This window comes from Castor canadensis, chromosome 16 (genome assembly GCF_047511655.1).
Source record: "Castor canadensis chromosome 16, mCasCan1.hap1v2, whole genome shotgun sequence".
Lineage (NCBI taxonomy): Eukaryota > Metazoa > Chordata > Mammalia > Rodentia > Castoridae > Castor > Castor canadensis.
This window is the reverse complement of record NC_133401.1, coordinates 4,220,069-4,236,281: the sequence shown is the minus strand read 5'-3', so window position 1 is coordinate 4,236,281 and position 16,213 is coordinate 4,220,069. Positions and strand designations below refer to the sequence as shown.

General features: G+C 47.2%; 1 protein-coding gene across 17 annotated transcripts in view; it reads left to right on the top strand.

Annotated features, from left to right (window-relative positions):
* The window catches only part of Znf536 (zinc finger protein 536), a 463,499-nt gene that overhangs the window by 46,190 nt on the left and 401,096 nt on the right, over positions 1–16,213 (top strand). For 9 of the 17 annotated variants that reach the window (XM_074058790.1, XM_074058788.1, XM_074058789.1 and 6 more), the window contains 2 exons: positions 13,619–13,687; positions 14,985–15,097. The exons of 2 other annotated variants lie outside the window; for them this stretch is intronic. The gene's annotated coding sequence lies outside the window, so the exon portion shown is untranslated. The remainder of the gene's footprint in view (positions 1–13,618; positions 13,688–14,984; positions 15,098–16,213) is intronic. 6 more of the 17 variants (XM_074058799.1, XM_074058797.1, XM_074058798.1 and 3 more) reach the window with 1 other exon arrangement.

The following is a 16,213-nucleotide window of genomic DNA, read 5'->3' as shown; positions in this document are numbered from 1 at the left end:
TCGTGAGCAGCAAAGAAAGGGGTGGCTGTTAGCTCGCCAGGCTAGGCCAGGGGACCTTGCTGACCCCCTGTGTCTGTTCAGCCCACAGTGGGATGGCCCTCATAGTGCTTGCTTCTGGAAGCCTCCCCTCTTTTTTTTTTTCTGTCATCTTTGCTTATTTTGTAAAGCATGAAAGATGTTTGAGGGACCTGTGCTTTTGACAGTGGCCATTCCTTCTTGTTACTATAAAATCGCAGGAACCCAGTGTGACATATTCTATGTGATCGCCCAGGGTGTGACCTTGACTTTCTCAGCCTTCTCCAGAAAAACCAGTAGCTGGAGGCAAACTCAGTATGGATTTAGTGGGACTGTGGTCACACCTGTGCTCAGACAGAGAAGAAGGAAAAGGTGGCTGTTCTCTTGGGGGCATTCCCAGCAACCCCACCTTCCTGTTGCTTTCTACCACTGCCCCCTTTTTTTTCTTCCCATCTGGTCCTTCAGGCTGATCAGTACTTTCTGAGACATCTAAGATTCTAGTTTGGAGACCAAAGAAGCCAGGATGGGGCTGTTAGGGAAAGTCCATATTGGGGACTATCTGTCTCTGAGATGGACCCAGGAAAGGGGCATCATTTTGGCTGACCTATTCTGTGCTAGAGAGGCACCAGCCACTTCATATGGTACATTGAAATGATGGTCTCTAGTCTTTGTGTCTAGTGCCAGGTATCCCTCTGGAGGACCTGCCTGAGCAGCCTCGCTGGGATATTCTGGACACCAGCTCATCAGGGGAGCAGCAGCCAGAAGCCTTCTAAGACTCCCCAAAATCTCTAAGCACTGCACTGGAGAGAGATTCTGTATATAGCAGTGGCAGCCATGGGCCCCTCAACGCTCTTATTTCCTTTTACAATTTATAGACTATTATTCAGAGCAGTTTAGGGGTCCAAAAAAATTGAGCAGGAAGTAGAGAGAGCTCCGTATTCCTCCCCCCACTCCCCCACATTGATATTTTGGGTTCGTCTGGCACATTTATTCCAATGATGGACCAATATGGAAACCTTATTTTTATTCGTATATTTTTAATGACTCACAGTGGTCGTATGTATTTCTGGAGTACAGTGTGGCATTTCAATTATGCACACAGTGGGCACTGATCAGATCAGGGATGTAGCACAACTACCACCTTGGACATTTTCCGCTTCTTTGTGTTGGAACATTCAAATCCTTTCTATTAGCTATGGGTACATTGTTCTTAGGTAAATTCCAAGTTCACACTAAGACTCACTCTTTGTGCTGTGTATCCTAAGGGTTTTGAAAAATGTACCAAGGTACCCTGTTTAGTCATCCCTCCCCTAAGTCCCCTCAGCCTCTGGCCACCACCACTTCCATTTTGTTACCTCTATTGTTTTGTCTTTTCCAGAATGTCACGAAGTAGTTGAGTCCCTATACATTGTAGACTATGGAGCCCAGGCTGGCTTGAAACTTGCAATCCTTCGGACTCAGCCTCCTGAACTATGTAGGCTTTTAAGATTGGCTTCTTTCATGGAGAAATGTGCACTCGAGCTGCCCCCCATGTTTCCTCATGGTCCAATAGCTTACTTCTTTTCACTGCTGAATAATATTCCACTGTATGGATATACCACAAGTGATCTGTTCACCCATTGAAGGATACCTTGTTGGTTTCCAAGATCTGGTGATCAGGTTTTGCAAATGTATTACCATTCTTTCCAAACATTCGTGTGGAACATACATCTCAGTTCATTTGTGTAAACACCAGGAAGCATAATTGCTTGATCATAGAAGACTGTGTTTAGTTTTATGAGAAACTGTCAAACTGTGTTCTAAAGTGGCTGTGCCATTTTTTTTCTCCCACCAGCAGTCAGTGCGAGTTCCTGCACCTTCTCCTCTTGCCAGCATTGGGCGTTGTCAGTTGTGAGGGTATAGTCGGATCTCATTTTTGTTTTAATTTGCAATTCCCTAATGGGTCAGGACCCAGACCTGTTTTTCATTTGCTTATCTGGTATCTATATATTCTCTTTGATGACTTGTCTGCTCAGATCTTTTGACCACTTTTTAAATTGGCTTGTTTATTCCTTATTGTTGGATTTTAGGAGTTCTTTGTGTATTTTGGATACCAGACACTAATTGGATACATCTTTTGCAAAGATTTTCTCTCGATGTTGGCTTATCTTTCTATTCTCTGAAACCTTCTTCCTTGTCACATCCCAGGTACCAGTGGCCTGCATTTTCCTATGGATGAACAGCATTTGGAACTTGAGATTTGGGGAAACTGAAAATCAAAGACACTTATGAAATACATTTTCAGCTATGTTCTCATGGACAAACACAAGGATGGAAAGAAAAGAAACAAAATATCATTTGTGCCATTGCACAAAATTATGAATTACTTTTCTTCCATCTAATATCTTGCGAGTTCCAAATTTTCTACCAATGAGCATAACTTATGTGAATAACCAATTTTATAACAGTAAGAAGGAAATGAAGTTTTCCACAAAAGTGCCCCTCCCAACAGGGAAGTCAGGTTGGCCCAGGGAGAACCTGGGAAGCTTTTGTTGGGCTTCAGATCTCTGAGACCAGCATTCAACATTGATTTTGGTGCTAATAAATTTTCTCTAAAATCCTGCTTCAGAAAACAAGTGAATTTGGTCAAATCAGCTGTCAGAATGGCCTAATATTTTTCTAAGCTTGGATCAGCACTGAACTGTATAAATATGAGTCAAACCACACATAGAAGCCATGCTGCTAGTGGAATTTTCTCTTCTTTCTTCCTTCCTCTCTCTCTCCTTCCTTCCTTCCTTCTTTTTCTTTTTCTTTCTTTCTTTCTCTCTCTGTCTTTCCCCCTCCCTTCCTCCTTTCTTTCTTTTTCTTCCTTCCTTCTTTCTTTCTCTCTCTCTTTCTCTGTCTCTCCCCCTCCCTCCCTTCTTCCTTTCTTTCTTCCTTCCTTTCTTTTTCTCTTTCTTTCTTTCTTTCTTTCTTTCTTTCTTTCTTTCTTTCTTTCTTTCTTTCTTTCTTTCTTTCTTTCTTTCTCTGTCTCTCCCCCCTCCTTTCCTCCCTCCCTCCTTTCCTCTCTCCCTCCCTCCCTTCCTTCCTTCCTTCCTTCCTTCCTTCCTTCCTTTCTTTCTTTCTCTCCCTCTGGCCCCTTTCTTCCCTCCCTCCCTTCCTTGCTCCCTCGCTCCTCTCCCCTCCCTCCCTCCTCCTCCCCTTGATAAGCTTGAGTCAAACCACATGTGGAAGCCATGCCTGCAAGTGGAATTTTCTTTCTCTCTCTCTCTTTCTTTCCTTCTTTCTTCTACCTTCCTTCTTCCCTCCCTCCTTCCCCTCCCCTTTTCTTTCCTCCCTCCTCTCCCTTTCCCTCCCTCCCTTCCTTCCTCCCTTCTTCTTTTTTCCTTTCTTTTTTTTTTTTTTTAGCAGTACTGACAGTTGAACTTAGGGTCTTGTGGTTAACAGGCAGCTATTCTGCCCTGAGCCATGCCCTCAGCCTTTTTTGCTTTAGTTATTTTTCTAATAGGGCCTCATGTTCTTGCCCAGGCTGGACTGGACCGCTATCCTCCTGCTTTCACTTCCTGCCTAGCTGGGATGGCAGGTGCACACCACCACACCCAGCTGTTTATTGGTTGAGATGGAGTTTTATTAACTATTTGCACTGGCTGACCTCAAATCCTGATCCTCCAGAGCTCAGCCTCCCAGGAGCTAGGATTACAGGCACGAGACCCCATGCCACTGATGCAGGTAAAAAGAAGCAGGTAAAATTGATTTTAATGCTATATTTTATTAATTTAACGTATCTAAAACACTACCATTTCAACATATAAAAAGTATGAAGAATATTAGTGAAGCCAGGCATGATGGTGTATATTGTGATCCTAGAACTTGGGAGGCTGAAGTAGGAGGGTCACGAGTTCGAGACCAGCTTGGGCTATATAACAAGACCTTGTTCCCCTCTCCCCAAGATTATTAATGAGACATTCTGCATTGTTCCAAACATGATTTGCATTTTAAACTTAGAGCACATCTCAACTTAGATGGGTCACAAGTGCTCAGTAGCCACAATTAAGACAGAACTATTTGAAGGTTGAATATTCAAGCAATGACTTGACAGGCAGAGGATTCGAGTGGCTGTGTCACCTGCAACACTACAGGTGAAACCGAACACATTTATTTCACATTTCTTCTCAGGAAAAGCTTCTGCAAGGATACCTTGGGATTCGAGATGCTATGAAATATCTTGTGTGAAAGGAAAAATATTTCTGACCTGTGTGGTGATATGACCTTTTAGAAAGCACTTACAATTTAAGGATTATTATTTTTAAATTTTTATATCACCTAGTGTTTGGGGGCCAGAATTGTTTTGGGTTCCCCATCCAGTCCAGTTTTGGGCTGATGTGGGATTCGCAATCCTGCAAATGGAGTGAGATTGGGCAAAGATAGTGGCTACAGAGAGCCTCAGGGGAGACTGCTAAGTGGGCTCTCAGGGAGGCCTGGGGGCCCCCATCCTGGATGTGTTCAGGTCCTGGAGACCACTATCCCCCCCCCACCCACCAGCATGACTGCTTGACACCATGTTTGTGCTTCTTGTCCTACGATCACTGGGCTCTAGGATGTTTTTTCCTTCATCTTGTCCTGGTCAGAATCACCAACTTGGGGCAGCAAATGGGAGTCCACCTGCCCAGTGGTGCTGAGGTCAGGGATGCCTGAGGACACAGTTGAGGGTCCAGTAGCATCAGGAAAACTTGACTGTGTTGGGGATGGGGTGCCCATGACTGTGAAGGTAGGAGCCCAGTGGTTCCTAGCTCTGACCATGGAATCTGGATCCAGGCTCTGTTTCTCTGCTCATCAGGGCTGAGTTACTTTGTAGCTACTTGCTCAGTTTCTCGTCAAGAAATGAATGTGAGCACAGTCCCAACCTCATAGGATTGCTGGGAGAGTGAAGTGAGACCAAGCAACTTCATTCTTGTGCAAAGTCCCCAGTAAATAGTAGCTGCTACTCTTTCTGAGTTCAGGAGCGTTTGGGTAGTCAGCAAACCTTGTACCATCAGCTTGGGAGAAGTCAACAGCCAGCCACGTTCCCCTCTCTCTGTCCACTTTCCTCTCTCTCTCTCTTTGTAAGACTGTTTTGACTATGAATTAATTGTAGGTTGGAAGACTTGCAAACCATAATCAAAGCCAATGAACTTCAAAAGGATAGGGAGGACCAGGGCCACCAGAGGAGTGCAGGGGGCTCTTGGTGATGGTGAGGTGGGGTGGTGGTGGTGGTGGGGCTTTCCATGTTTCTTCAAAGAGGACACCAAGTATTTCAGATTGTCAGTTAAAAGCTCAGATGCAAAAACTTTGGAAATCTGGGTAAGAGGCAATGTTTTCCAAAACAGCTATTTTTATCTTTTGCCAGGAAGCCTGAGCCCAGCAGAACGTAGAGTTAAACTTGGAATTTCTTGGCAAGGGTTAATAATCAATGTGGTCTCTCGACAAAGGATACTGCCTTATTATACTGGGGAAGTTTTTTTTCTTAACTGTCAGTGAAGCAGTACTAATTATTGCTCCAGTGTAAATGAGGCCATTTCCTATTAAGAGAACAAAACGTTCAGCCTTGCCTGGCCAATTCATACCAACTATTTTTCACACATACTCAGCTTTTTAGTTTTTTTTTTTTTTTAAATTTTGATAAAATCCATTCATTTGTATTAGAAAAGTGTAAACTACCTCAATAATAGTTACCCATGATTACACAAATGAGCCTTTGTAATGTGTGGGTTGTTTGAATAACCATGTGTTAGCTATGCAACAATTAGGCAGCTGAATGAATCTTTACAACAATCAGATACTTTTATCTCCCTGAAAAAAAAAAAAAAAAACATTCTTGCATGTGTCCTGTTAAACCCTGTAAATTCCTGGGACATTAAGCTTGCGTCACTAGGAGAACTTTCAGATATATGTCGATGGAGGACAAAAAGACATTCAAATATCTTGTCTTCATGTTTGCATTTTTTTTTATGCAAGCAAAAAGATTTAAAAAATATTGTGGCAAACAAAGGGTAATTGTTTTAGCCCAGATGTTGCTTTTGCACAACAAGCAGGTTACAATGTTCCCACAGAGCTGATGAGCCCAATCAGGGAAATGATTAAAAATTGATTTTGTCCCTGTAATTACAGTATGTAAACTACTTAGCTTGGATTGCAAAGGAAGTGATTTTCTAATTATGTATATACCCTGGTGTCTAATGATTGGTTTTTTGAAGTAATGAAGAGAGAGCGCTAACGACTCCTTGGTGTTCTGTTGTTTAAGAAAGACCATCTTTAGGGTAAGCAGCCACAGACAAAGAGTTTAAATTGAATTTTCAACACTGTTAATGTGCACATGGATTTGTTTATTAAAGAGACAGGGGCGTAATTTGATTGGCTCTGAGCAGCCTGGCCTTTCTTTCTTTTTTTTTTTTTTCATGCTAAAGCATGTAAGAATGCATGCACCCAGTGACAAGTTGACGGTGAAATGCCTGTCACTCACCCTTTTATCAGCACAGTGCCTGGGTTGATGTGCCAGGTCTCAGGTTTCTGGGAGCGTCAGATGTCTGTGGATCCTGAGAGCGTTCAGATCGAACAGGGATCAAGTAGCTTCTCCATCAAAGTTACCTTTGTTTGGAGTGAAAGAAAACCTTCCTTTGGAAGCGTGTCTGGGCAGCCCAACGCGCTCTCTGTGACGCTTCTTCAGCTGCCTCGTGTGGGGCTGGGCTCTGCGTCAGGGTGGCAGCTGCTGCCACCCACCAATGTGCGTGTAGACACAAGTTACACACGTGCACCTGCTCACACAGGGTTAGTAGCTGTGTCTGCCTCAGTGGGACAGCGTAGGACCCTGTCAGGTGGACCCATGGGTTTTAGAAAGATCTGGTTGAATCTCTACAGGTACTCTGTGCCTGTTGGGTAGGAGCTCCTGGGACACCTGCTCTGGTGGCAGTTAGAAGAGGTGACGACTTCCCAGGCTGGCAGAGTGTGCCCTGTGACCAGGGACTTGGGGGCTTTTTCACAGGCACAGCCTACTTTCAGCAGGCTAGACTTGCACTACTTCTGAGCCCTGTCCTCCTTCCTACAGGCTCTGTGTGGGTGACTTGTCATCTGCTGTCTTACATGTAGGTTCCACGGTCACTAGGATGCAGGAGGCCATCAACACAGGGACAGAGCCATTGAAAGGAGAATTGGTTCTAGTTCCCAAGAGGACGGGCATGGGACCATGCAGGAAGGGGGCAGCTGCCTGTGTCAGGAAGCAGGACAGAGAGGGAATGTGGGCAAGACCCTTCCCCATGGGTTCTACAGGCGTGGGGCTGGCCAGTTTCAGCAGGCTGTCTCTGGTTGTCCAGTTGCTGGGCAGGGGACAGTGGCCTCATATGTGAGAATCTTTTGGGACCCAGTGACCAGGAGCCGGGTGGGCTGTGGTTGGCTGTTTTTCCTGGCTGCTCCATGGATGAGCCATTCCTCTGGGGTCAGCAATGCCCCAGGAGCCATAGTGCTCTTGATGGTCCTGAGCCCCAAAAGGGCTGAGTTGGAAGTTGGTATCCTGCATCCCCAGGGTCCTGGGCCAGGATGAGCATAGGTGACCAGTGTGCCACTCAGCAAGTCTCATTGGCTCTAAAATGAAACACACCCTGAGTCTGCGGCTTGTCACCGCTGGCCTGGCTGTGTTCTCAGGAGGACCCAGCATTCTCCCCCTGCATTACAGCACCCTCCTTTGGGTCTCCTGCCTCTGCTTTGGTCCCCTCTGGTCTTCAGTCCCCACAGCAGGCAGAGTGGCCCTTACACAGAACAGATTCAATCATGCCACTCTCTTGCCAAAACCTGCCAGTGGCTTGGAATAAACCCCAAATCTCATACCTTGCCTGACCAGGAGTTTGGATCTGAACTGGCTCATCTTCTCCGGTTTTCCCACTCACTGTCCAGGCCTGGCCACATAGTACCTCTTGTCACTTCTTAAAGACCCCAGGGCCTTTGCACTCACTGTCTGTGCTTCTGTTTGGACAGTTCACCTCCAGATTGTCACAAGACTCCCTTGCCTTGTTCTGATGTCTGTCAGATGTCACTTCCTTAGAGAGCTCTTCGCTGCCTTATCCCGGTCTGTCACTGTCATGTTACTCAGCTTTTCTTTTTAAAGCTTAGTGTTTGTGGATGTCACATTCTACTTCTTTTTGGTTTTTATTTGGATCTCTTTGCTAAGACGTAAGCTCTGTGCAGGAGGACACACTGTTTGCCGCTGGGTCTCTAGGATGTAGATGTGAGCATCACTCTCAGGTGGTCCTGAGCTGATGAAGGTGGGGTGAGTGAGTGACTCTCTGAGACCACTTCCTCACTAAGAGGTCTGTTACTGTTTAAGACATGGTCTCACTAGGTAGCCAGGCTGGCCTGGAACTCGCCATCCTGCTTCAGCCTCCCAAGTGCTGGGATTACAGGAGTACACCATCACACCCAGCTTTCTGGTGGAATCTTGAAGAGACAATGGCTGTGTCGTTTGGAGCCTTCTTCCTCCCCAGGGTTGTCTGAGAAAGAGAAAGTCACTCAGTGCATGGGAATGGAACCAAGTGACTTTGAGGAGATGTGGTTTTTGGCAGACTCCTCATTCCTGGTGGAACTCGACAATGCTGAGCTCTGATGGCAAGGAGGACTCAGAGCCGTGGCAGGTCCCGGGTGTGTGCTCTGGGGAAGGGTGAGCCTGCAGCTGGGTAGAACAGGATTCAGGCATCCTGTTGGCTCTGGAGCCACACCTCGCCCCGTGAGACCCGGAGGAGGTCTGTGGGTATCCAGAAATGCCTCTCCTCCTGAGCTGTCAGCCATACCTGGGGACAGGCTGAAGTCATGTGCCCAATGTCCCTCAGACTCTTTCTGTCCAAGTTTCTTTTGGAAAGAAAGTGGTTTACCTGGCCTCCAGGTGCCCACTGGGCACTGGTGCGGGGCCTCTGAGCACCCCTAGGGAGGGGGACCCTCTGTCTCCAGGAGGTTACCCTGCAAGGCAGCACATGGGACGGGATCAGGATGGGGAAGAGTTGAAGGAACCAACTCTTGCTTTTCTGCAACCCTGCTGTCACCTCTCCATTCTTTCCACCTCCTCTCTTCTGTTCCCTTCCCTTCCTTTCTTCTGTCTGCTCCATCCCACCCTTTCCTTCCTCCTCCTCCATCCTTCATTCTCATCCTCCCTCCTACCCCTCTGACCTCCTTAGCTCTGGGCCCTGGGCCAGGGGCGAGTGAAAGGGGCTCTGTGGGTCCTTAGTGATGTTAACTCCTTGTCACTTCATAGCCCCCAGGGTGCCATGGCACAGAGCTAGAGGCAGGTGCACAGTGTCTGCCAGGAGGCACCATGCAGGCGGGGGAGGCTCTGTGGGTTAGACTGGGGCTGTTGTGGACAGCCCAGATGACAGCATCATTGCTCCCTTCTCCCCTCGTCCACCACCTCTCCCTCAGTGCCCTTGGAGCCAATCTGGAGAGCTGTACTCTGGTCCAGTGAGGATTTCTCTGGCTCCACTCAGAGCTTCTGGTTGGCAGGCCCTGGGAGAACTCAGGTGGGTGGGGCTGGCCCCTGGTCCCCAACAGGAGCCCCCCTGCTTGACCTCCTCCTTCCAGGGGCAGAGGAACCAGTGCAAGGCTGAGCCTGCAGAGCTCCCAGGGATGGGGTACAAGGGCTGTGGGAGGTCACTGTGTGCAGGGGGCCAGAGCTGTCTGCCCCACCTTCTCCCTCTGTTTTTGTTGACATTTCCTCATGTCTTCATGCTCTCCCCACTTTCGTCCCCAAATCTCTCTCTCAGAGCTTTCTGTGGCCTTCTTTCCCCTCCCCTTCCTGAGGCTCCAGGAAGTCTCAATTCTTTGTACCCTGTGCTCCCTGCCCAGCCCCATCCAGGATCCACTCAGGAGAGCAGTGTTCAGAACCCACCCCCTACCTCTGAAGATTTTCACACAGAGCCTCCTGTGTGGCTCAGTTGGCCTCAAATTTGCAGTCCTCCTGTCTCAGCCTCCTAAATGCTGGAGTTACAGGCATGTACCTCTGCACCTGTCTCTTTCTGCCTCTTCTTGAAGTTGAGATCACCCAGCTTTACCTCCTCCTAGAACCCTATTCCCTCCCCCATCAGGATCCCACACTTCCAGCCCCGCCTCTGACGGGGTTAAGGGCTCAGTTCACCCGTGCTGTGCTCTTGGTGTCACAGCTTTGACATGATGTCTAGGGTGGCTATCCAGTCAGTCAGGCTTGAGTAGCTTCTGGGTTCTGTGGCAGACCTGCTGGTCCCCTAGCCTATCATAGGGCCCAGTGCACAATAGGTGCTTTGAAGAGAGGACGGGCTCTCCTAAACTTATCCCTCTGGGGTGCCTGTGATTAAGAATGACTGTGTGTTCACCTTCTCTATGTTTGAGCCAGGATTATCACTTGATAGTGGGTGACATTTCAGGCACTGAGATGTGCCTTGGAGGTGGCTGCTACCCAGGCTCAGTCCTCTGACTCCCTCTACTTTCCTGCTGGTCTGTAATATGTCTTCCTTCTCTGCTTGGTGGTAGCTGCACCACACAGGGCTTGTAGGGAGTGCCTTATGGATGGGGTCCTTCCTTGTGTCCCCTCAGCAGTGGATCCTTGTGGGCAGCAGGGAGAATTGGAGGCCTTGGTGTGAGGCCACAGTCCTGATTGTGTTGTCTGTAAGTGCATTAGTCACTTGCACCAAAAGAATCACTCTTTTCATTGACAAAGATAGAATTGGCATGCCAAATCCAGACAGCATTGGTGGTCTGATGCTGTCACCTGTTTGCCACCTCCCCACTGACCTGCAGTGATGTAATGACATCAGACATTCTTACTTGGACCAGGTGCAGAAAGGTACAGAGGGAGCTGACTCAGTTTCCTTTCCTGCATTTCCAGCCCAGCCTCTATCAGCAGCTGCTAGGATAAGGTGTCAGGCTCACCTTGCCCATGAGGTCAGTAGAGAAATCCTTAGTCAGTCAAGAGCACTCAGCCCAGCACCCCACTCGAGGCTCACACGGAGGCCTTTCCTGATTTAGAATATAGAACCTGAGGGTTTGCTCCCATCACTGCCCAGGCAGAGATTGTTGGAGACAGTGCTGTTCTGATCAGTGGCACAGCACTGGTGTGGGATTTCCCATGGTGTCTCCTGCCTCGTTCTCCTGTTGTCGGAATTTTCAGAGCTTCTAAGTGAGCAACCCCTGGAGAATCGCCCTAGAATTTTGCAAGTCATGAGCTTGGGTTTAAAGTCTCAGTCTCTGCCCCTCCTGCCACCTCTCCTGCCACCTCTCCTGCCACCCCTTCCCTCCCTGAGCAAAAGGAGAACTGAGAAAAGCAGATAGGTGAGCAGAGCTGGCTGGACCAGGGACCACTCAGCACAGTGAAGGGAAGAAAGAGAGAAGCAGAGACAGAGATACAGAGAGACACAGAGAGAGGCAGGGAGACAGAGAGAAAGACAGAGATACATAGATAAAGAGACACAGAAATACACAGAGAGAGAGAGAGACAGAGAGACACAGAAGATACACAGAGAGAGGGACACAGAGAGAGACAGACAGACAGAGAGACACAGATACTGAGAAACACAGAGAGAAAGAGAGAGACACAGAGAGCAACAGAAAAAGAGAGAGAGAGAGAGAGGGAGACAGAGACAGAGAGATGGGGGAAGAGAGGAAGAGGGGGAGAGAGAGAAATGGAGAGGGAGGGAGAAAGAGGCAGAGAGACGGGGGAAGAGAGGAAGAGGGGGAGAGAGAGAGAGTTGCAATTTCCTTATCACAGGTTGCGATGTGAGTTTTTGCTCACAGGCAGGTAGAGATTTGTTTACCTAGAACAGCGTCCAGTTGCTTTTTGACAAAATATTTTTGGCATGAAATCAGCAAACGCCTTTTTGGTGGCCAGAAGTCACCCTTGGAGTTGAATGGCATGTTCAAGCCAGTGTTTTGATGTCCACGCTGCTCAGGCTGAGGTCCTCCAAATGTGCCTGCTGATTCCAGATTGCAGACCAGCGCCCTTGAATCCATACAGGAATTCCACTTCTGTAACCTGAATGTACAATTTCAGGTTCAGAGAAATATCGTCTACCTACAGAGGACTTTTGCTCATCCTGTAAATTCCCTTCTGTAAGATGACAAAACAAATGAAATTCTGGTTTGCCCCGCCAAGGGGTGGCTGGGGATCCCAGGTTGACCTTGACATCCCCCTGCCATTCCCAGTTAATATTCTGGAGCTCTAGTGGACCTTATCTCACCTGAGCACAGCCTTGCGGAGGAGATCAGCCACGTGGGACTGATTTCATTTATAACACAGAAATGAGAAGTAGAAAAGTTCCCTTGCCGCATCTGTCCTGGTCTTGGTTCAACAGCGAGGACTTAGACGCTAAACATGACGCCCCTAAGTCTCAGTAATGGCAGATCCCAAATTTGGATTCATTGAATGCTTCCCAACCTCTGAACAGGCTCAGCCTATTAAAATTTGGGTGGAAGTTTGGTCTACTGTAGGGGGCTCCATAAATGAGGGCAAGAAACAAGAGACCGAGAGTATGTCCTTACTTCTTAAACAACCCAGATGCCCTACAGCTGATGAATGGATCAAGAAAATATGGTGTATATACACAATGGAGTTTTACTCAGCCGTAAGGAAGAATGACATGTGGTTTGAAGGTCAATGGATGCAATTGGAGGATATCATGTTAAGTGAAGTAAGCCAGGTTCAGAAAGACAAGGGCGCCATGTTTTCTCTCATATATGGAAGATAGATCCAAAAGATAAACGTATACACAAAGACAGGCATGATCACACACAAACTCAGATGTGGAACATGTCTGTAACAGTGGAACTCCTCTATGGAACTTGGGGAAGGAGGGAAAGGAAGAGAGAATGACAGAGCATCAGTGATATCGTAAAGCATCACATCTGTGCAGGTGGAGGACATAAGGATGTGTACTGAAAGCTGTTGAAAATGGGGGTGCGAGGGAAGGGGGAAGGGAGAGCAATGGAAGGGGTTGAATGGACCAAAGTAAAGTACACCCACAGTGGGATGCATCGAGAAAACCCTTTGAACATTGACTTAAATATTAATAACAAAAGATAGGACTGTGAAATAGGTACGGAAGGGGGTGAAACTTATGGGAGGAGGAGGGAGAATGAAGGAGATGGAGGTGAGAGAACATGGTAGATGGACTTCATATACTCTTATGAAACAGACAAAGAAACCTCTTTTGATTCTTTAAGTGGGGTGGGGAGGGGGTTGAGGGAAAGAAAAGATGGGGTGATCTAACCAAGATACAATGAAAGGCTATTCAGAATTGTCAGTCCTCCCCCCTGTATAGTGAATATATCCTTAACAAATTTATTAAAAAAATTTCCAAGAAGAAGGAGCAGGAGTCAGTAAGAGAGTCGTAACCTGCTGACTTCTCTTCTTGTTCCACCTGGAAGCCCCACCCCTTCCTCTTGGCAGGTGGGGCAAACAAGCCCAGCCAACTTGGGTTTTTGCAGCAGAGGTCACAGGGACCCTCTGTAAATGACTCAGAGTATTGGGTCAGTAACTCTCAGGTCACCCAGCAAACTGTGGACTTGGATGAATGCTGTTTGTGTGCCTTGTGAGGTCTGTAAGTTTGGCATCTAGAATTTCAAACAGGTCTTCTTTTTGCAGTTCCTGACCACCACGGCTTTAAGAATATCCTCCACCCAAGAGGGAGCTTCCGCGCCTTAGGATTGCCTGGTAAGAACCATGGCTTTGTAGCATTGTGGCTTGTGGAAGTGGTGTCTGTCTGTTCATCTGGGGGTTCTGGCTGCCTGCTTTGGGGTTGCAGGTCTTGGGAAGAGAAGCAGTCCTCCCAGGTTCTCCCATTTAGTCTGAGGGCTGAGACAGACAGCAGAGAAACTTCGATGCAAGGGTCTCTGGGAGGCAGGCTGGGGTCCAAGTCTTCTGGGTGGGATGATGGGGCCACCAGCTGGGTGTGCGAGGGTGACTTCTTTCTCTCTTGTGTGACATGTTGAGTCACTGTCACCAGCTAGTAGCTTGGAACCAGAGCTAGTGAGCTGCTGATACTGCTGAAAGCAGGATTACCCCGTGCGGATACCACCTGTGGTCTCTATTCCTGTCTGTCACTCCCGTGGGACTCAGGGGGGGCAGCCCAATCTTGAGGCCCACCTACCTGCCCTAGGGCAGCAGTGTCTGTCAACTCAACCAGACTCTAGATCACAAGCTCAGTGATGGAGCCATTTCTGGTACAGAAGCTGATAAAAACTTAAAATACAGGAGGAAGATTGGCATGTACTCATGTTCCTTCGAGGCCCCGTTGGAGGCGGCCCTGATCTCTGTCCATTCACCCTAGATCTAATTACCCCAGTCCACCTTCTCCTGACCACGGATCTCTGAGGTCACTACGTAATCAGAGAAATTGATAGCAAAATTATGCATTCAGAAATTAATCTTATATTGTACTGAATACATGTTTATTATTATTATTATTATTGTGACTTTATCTTGTTAGAAAAGTGCTTACTCGTGATTTGGTGGGTATTACTGACCATGGATTACTTTTATTTTGGTTTTTACACAACAGTTATATTAGAATTCTGCTGTTTTATTCTTACCTTCTTAGTAAAAATCCTTTTATCACACAATGGGTAATTTATATCCATTACCAGGCCTTTCAATCCTTTTCAGTGAGCTGTCAGTGCCGTTGGCACACTAATGATTAATGTGATCTAATAATAATTTGCTATTATATTACCTTAGTAAAACATGCACCAACATCCTATTCAGATCTACCAAATTCATAGCTTCCTATAATATTTTTGTTGAAAGACGGGATTACTATTTTTCAAAGCTGATTTTTCCCCTTTACCATATTTAATGAAATTCACAATTCTTTGCCTTAGTCATTGGGGGCCCGTGATTGGGCTGGATGGGTGACTTCTGCATCTGTCAGGCACCATTGCAACGTGTCAGGCATGAGGCTCGACAGACCCAGCGATCTGCCAGGGATGTTATTTTGTTTTTGTTGCGCCAGGGTTGTTTTGCCTTGAAGAAGAAGAAGAAGAAGAAGAAAAAAAAAAATGCCGGGTTTCCAGTCCCATCTGACTTGTAATAAAGAAGGTGTGATTTAGATCCCAAGGCAAAAGAGTAAGTAATTTGGCTCAAAGGTGCCTTTCCTTCCTCCTGCTTTGTCTTCTCTTCTGTCACCTGCCTTAGTCTGCTGGCAGACAGGAGGGTGGCAGAGCGGGTGGATGTTGAGTAGACAGTGTTCCCAGCAGTGGTCCTTTCTTCCCCATCCTTTCCTTCCTCCAGCATTGGCCCAGCTTGTGGGTCCAACAAGGGGTTTCTCAGCCTGGATATTGTTGACGTTTGGGCTGGATGACTGTGCAGTGGGAAGCTGTGTTGTGACTTGTAGATAGTCACAGCATCTTTGGCCTCTACCCACTCCATGCCTCCATTTTGACAACCAACATGTGTCCAGAAATCTTCACAGTGTCCCCTGGAGCCCGGTCAGCCCTTACTGGAGAACCAGTGGTCTGAGATGATAAAAACCCAAGCAGATACATTTGAGAGCAGAGGGGTGGGGGATTCCTAGGGGATCTCCTGAGTTTCCTGATGCCCTTAGCTATCTTGGTCTTTAGGGGAGAGGGTGTGTGGATGGTGGCATACACCGCCTCCTTTTCTGGCCTGGAATACAGTCCTCTTTCTCCATCCTCCTCTGTCATAGCGCCTGGCTTGAGCGAGGGCCTGAATCTTAGTTTCTTGCACTCAAATTCCATTATAATCATGCCTGTGATTGATAACATCCCACCTTTTCAAAGGGCTTTAAAATCTGTGTCAACCAAGGATGACATTATTGTAGTGCCGGGGAGATGTATTCAAACAATTACACACTCAAATCGAAGTGGAAAGGGTTGTCCTTCTGTCTGGGTGCCTTTGTGCTGCAGTTTTTGTCAGTGCCTCAGCCCCCCACAGCCCCAGAAAGCCTCAGCAAGAAAAAGGTTTGCCCTTGACACAACACAGGTATGAAAAAAGCTTGAATATTTGGGCTTCTTAGGGCTGGTGGAGGCCAGGGGGAGGAAGGAAAGTTGTTGAGTATGGGGAGAGAGAATGAGAAAGAAAGAGATAGATAGATTTGTGGGGGGGAGAGATGGAGAGAGAGAGAGATTTTTTGATTCAGAACAAAAATTACTACTGCAACATTGGCTGGAAATATGCAATCAAGTGAAATCAGGAAAGTATTTTGAGTACAAAATTTATATT